Raw genomic sequence first — 5,294 nt, 5'->3', positions numbered from 1 at the left:
CAGATTAGGGGTTCATGAACCCTAACTTTTCACATTTCATTCCAAATCCAAAATTGGTTGCATTTAACCACAATGCACACCTACTAGAGCCAAAGCCCCTTATTACCAACCATCATACTAGTCCAAAACATCAAAATCATATGAAACCAGAAAATTCATCATAAAATGAAAAACTTCACCAAAACTCTTCAAATCAAGAAATAAATCACATTTTCCAACACTCAAGCCACTTCTAAGCATAATATAACCATCATTAGGTGTAGTAGGGGGGTTCAAGCATCACTTACCAAGTAGCAAGAGAGAGAAAGATGTTGGCCACCTTAGAGCTTCAAACAAACTTCACTAATACACTTACTATCACTAGAAGAAAGGTTTTTATGGAGTAGAATCTAATCTAGGCTTTTGTTTGTAGAAGATTGAAGCATATGGAAGCTTGAAAGTTGAAGAATTTCCTTCCTTCTTTGCTCAAGGAGAACCGGCCACAAGGAGAGAAAAATGGTGAATTTTGTGCAATTTTTGATATTTAATCCTTTGGTCAAAAAAAGTCAAGAAAGTGAATAGTGTTTCTTAAAGTCCAACTAATGAGAAGATGACACTTGTCACCTCATTAAATGCATTCTTATCTTTCTTATTCCCTCTCACATCAATCACTTCACACATTCTACTTATCTCTTGACACCCGATAAATTTTACACAGTATCCGAAACTTAACCTTATTGGCCGAATTTTTCCGAACTATTTGCACTAGTGGGTCCCACGTCCACTATTTACTCTTAATTTTCTAAAAACTCTCCAATACTAGAAAAATCATCTTAAAACTATAATTACGCATAAAATCTACCAGAAAATATTTCTAAGCCCGAAAATGCAAAAATATAAGCAATTAAGGGGTAATAAACCCTAGGAAAATAATTAGGGTTTTACGGGTTCTCACACACTAGGAACACTAGAAGAAGGTTCTACAAGAGGAAGTAAGATAGGAAAAGGGCAATAAGAAGAAATTCCTCCAGAAAGCCAAATAGTGGCTCCTCGCTTGGCTTGTGGATATTGTGGGAAGAAAAATCATATTGAGAATGAATGTTGGGTGAAGGGGTGAAAGTGCTTGTTTGTGGGAGTGCTAACCATCAAATTAACAACTGTCCGAGAAAACAGCAAAGAGGGTCGAAAGTACAGCAAGTGGATAGGACTACTCCGAAACCGATCCAGGAAAGAGGAAATAGATCCAGGGTACCAGCAAGGGTATATGCTATCGATCAACAGCCAGTTGCAGAATCCTATGAAGGTTAGAATTTTGAGTACGAAATTCTCTTAAGGCGAAGAGAGTGTGAGAATCCGAAAATTATTTTATATTTTCTCTTATTTTTGAAAAAGTTAATTTATGTTTTCTTTTATTTACTTTACTAGCCTTAAATTTCATGGTGATTTTTAAGGTTAAATCAAGAATTTTCTCTTTTCCCTTTTATAATTTTGTTGCATGTTAAGTTTCGTAGAGTATTATGGTAGTTTAACCGACTAGTGAGACGTACACATTATATTTGGTGGACGAGAACGAGTGTGGTGCTAGAGGAATTAAGTGATTAGAAGTGCTAAGAATGAACTAGAGGAACACAAGTTAGATTGGTCATTAGAGACGAAGTAAGAGACTAAGGGTCTGTTTGGTTGGAAGGAAAATATTTTCCAGAAAATGTTTTCAATATTTTCCAGAAAATGTTTTCTTAATTTTCCACTGTTTGGACGCAATCTAATTTGGGAAAATGATTTTTGACGGAAAATAACTTACACCGAGGGAAGGAAAATAACTTCCTTATCTATTATTCTGAAGTTATTTTCCTTTCTTAAAAGCACAGCCTCTGCTTAAAATCACGGCCTAAAGGCATTCTTCCACTTCGGCAGATGCCCATTTTCAACGATTGAAGACCATCGATTGAAGAATCATCGGCGAACCAATCCTTCTTCGCCGGCAGCGCCTCCAGCTCTAGCGAAGACCCACTTCCAGAGGTAGGCTACTCTTTCGATTGGGTTATTCTCTTCATCCTTCTTCTTACAGGACTTGGGCTGAAGCTCTTCATCATTTTCTATTATTTCTTTTCCTACTTTCTTGAAAGGTTGGATCATATCACAATTCATTGTCCTGGTGAGTCAAACTTATTGCTTGCTTATTGATTGTTAGTAGTATTTTTACTGGAATTTCTAGTTTTGAGTGGGGCAATTTTCTTGATTTATGCATAGTAGGCTTTATTGTTAATTTTTTTTGAGAACCTGCTTTGTTCCCTTAAGGAATTGCAGAAAAAGTTTCTTACTTTGATGACTTTTGTATCCCATTAAAATAATTTTTGCTACACACACAATCACACATTGGGTTTACTTGTGTTCGTTTCTTGGAGATTGTACAGAGCTTGATGAAGCTCTGATAGTACTGTACAAGTTATTACTGGTAATTTTGGACCAAGCAAACTCAAAAAAGGAAAGGATAGTGAATAATTGAGCAGGATTGTTATTACATATTTCTATTTGTTTATGGCATTTATGTTGCATTAGTTTTGCTGGGATTTTCTGGAACCTTGTATCAAGCATACAACACTAAGAAAGATGGAAAACGGAAAAAAAAGAAGGGAAAAAGAAGAAACTTCTGGTTTGTTAGAAAGACTGAAAATGTTGGTAGCTATGGAAAAGATAATGAAGCTCTAATGTTATAGTTGCCTGTTCAATTATTTTGGAACCTTACTGCAAGCGATAGGGATTTTCTTGCATCGTTAATTTCTTCTGACACAATAGTAAGCACCCTTTAAAGATTCAAAAAAAGTAATAGATCACAGTTAGAATGCTCCAAACTTAGGCTCAATATCAGATAGAGTACATTCAGATTATGTGTCTTTGGAAGATCTTGTTCCATTAGCAATGGCTAATTTTGAAGCTCTCTCCATTGAAGGGTTGAGGATTCAATGTGGCTAGTCAGATGCAGAAGCACCTTCAAGCATTATGCCCCAATTTACTAAGAACTGGACCTCCGTAAGCCAGAATGTTAAACTAGATGGGGTTATGGGATCTTTGGGATCCACTCCATTGCAATTTTTGGATTTCAAAGGGGATGATGGTATTGCTGAGTTAATCAAACTCTCTATCTCCTTGGATGAATGGATCAGGTTAGATGCAGTAGATATTGATTATGAGAATGAAGTTGATAGAGAGATGTTGAAAATCTTAGTAGCTTATCATGCTGATCTTTTCAATTTAGCTGGTTTATAGATGACTAGAAATGGTCTACGAGTTAAATTATCAGGTAGTAACAGTCATTTGTTCGGTAACAACTTCACATTAGCTCTTAGGTTGCAGCTCAGAGATCCTTTTCATGACTTTGAAATGGTTGGATCATCAATGCTTGCTTTGGCTCAAGTTGAAAGAATTTGTATTCCTATGCATGGCTAAATGCACAACACAAATACAGAAACGGATTTGAGCAACGAAAAGGATGATCTGAATGAAGAGTTTGTTATGGAAGGAACCAGTGCTGAAGAAAATCATAAGTGCATCAATGTACCATTCATCTGTCCGTTTAAAATCTCTGGTGTCCATGTCACAGGTTTTAATGTTGAGCCAAATGGTAAGGGCATGTTAATTGATCCTAGACAGCTACAATCTGGGTCTCGATGGTTACTTTCTAGTGGTATGATAAGGACAAGCAAGCATCCTTTTCCCATGTCCAATCAAAATCATCCATTTTCTTACACAATGATTTGTATTGAATTCATGGTGTAATTTGAATAAATATTTTATAAAAATGATAATATGATTATAATGGATAGAAGCTAAAAAACACTTGTAATGAGATAAATTTTTTGAGAATAGAAAAACATTTGCAACATATCAACAATGTGACGCCCCACTTCTCCCAAGGGCGAACCCAAGGGTATCCGCGGGACGCCTGCCCAACTCTCGCCAGGACTTAAGACAATTCCAATTCAAACTTAAAGTCTAATACTAACAATGAAAATCGGAATAGAGGTACGAAGTCATTTCCATACATAAATATTCAATCTTACATCACAATTTCAAACTTACAATCACTTTCCCCAAAATATACAACATCCAAAAGTGTATAGTCGATTACAATCAAAACATTAATACAAAAGTGCCTCAAGTCGGCATTTTCTTAACTTCTTCCATTCCAGTTCTTGTTAAGGAAAACAAACTAATGGATGAGCCAATACTCAGTGAGGCCAAGAAAATCATGCAAGCACGTAGTTCAAGTATCAATAACATTTATACCATAAATAAAGCGATAAAGTCAAGTAATTCACGATTAACAATTAAACACACTTGAGTAGGATACAGGAGCTCTCAGGAGCTAATTTCCACTTGCTTCGCCACGGCTCGATCCGATACCCTCTCGTGATGACACTCTGTCATTCGGGTGTATTATGTCCGTAGAAACTTCACTTATTACTTCCTCCATCCATCATTCTACCATCTCGGATCCGTAACCAAACACGCACGACAAGGGCGATACTCGCTGAGTATGCCGAACAAGATCTCAAAAGATCAAGTTTTGTTTTGTTATTCTCTTGATTCATCAAGCTTCTCGACCAAACCCATGCCGGCTCAAGTTGCAAGATTGGCTAAGAGAATTGGGCATCCCCATAAATCGAGGAAGTTCACTCCACTCGACATCACGACACGCACGACACGCACGATAACACGACATACACACGAAAACAGGTATATTTTGCCGATGAGATTCACTCCAGTCAACTTTAAAAATCAAGTTTAATGCAAGTAAAGTTCGAGTAAAGAAGAGCGAGTGCGATAAAGTACACACTCGTCTCATCAAGTAACATTCATGCATATGAGCAAGATAGATCAAGTAAATACATCAAGTCATGCACTTGACACTCACGTAGTCAAAATAAGAGTGATGCACAATCAAGTATTTAGGCGTCCCTTGTGAGATCCTCTTGAAGGTCTCCTTGAGTGCTTGAGAAAATAATTTACAATTACACACTATCACTTTTAAACCCCTTATTAACAAGAAAGAGATTGTACCCTTGTACAATCTAAGAAAATATCATGAAAGAGAGCCTTAATTACTCATAAATCGAGACTCAAAAGTGGGGTTTAATAATACAAGGAAAACTGATTTCCATCTTTGAAGTCAAGTGTAAAATGATCAAGCAATATCGAAGGGAAATGGAGAGTTTCTAAAAACTCAATTCCCTTCAAGTTCAGAAATTCCAGATTTGAGGTGCATTCTTTGAAAAATCATATCTCACTCTCTGTAGGTCCAAAATTGGAAAACT

At 36.6% G+C, this 5,294-nt stretch overlaps 1 long non-coding RNA gene across 1 annotated transcript; it reads left to right on the top strand.

Moving 5' to 3' along the window:
- Positions 1 to 2,049: 2,049 nt before the first annotated feature.
- LOC140015035 (uncharacterized) lies at positions 2,050 to 3,020 on the top strand. The gene is made up of 2 exons (XR_011821797.1): positions 2,050 to 2,134; positions 2,930 to 3,020. It is a non-coding gene; the product is annotated as an uncharacterized lncRNA (long non-coding RNA).
- The last annotated feature ends 2,274 nt before the right edge of the window (positions 3,021 to 5,294 follow it).

Source organism: Coffea arabica, chromosome 10e (genome assembly GCF_036785885.1).
Source record: "Coffea arabica cultivar ET-39 chromosome 10e, Coffea Arabica ET-39 HiFi, whole genome shotgun sequence".
NCBI lineage: Eukaryota > Viridiplantae > Streptophyta > Magnoliopsida > Gentianales > Rubiaceae > Coffea > Coffea arabica.
Note: the sequence above shows the minus strand (reverse complement) of the source record. Positions and strands in the feature narration are given on the sequence as shown.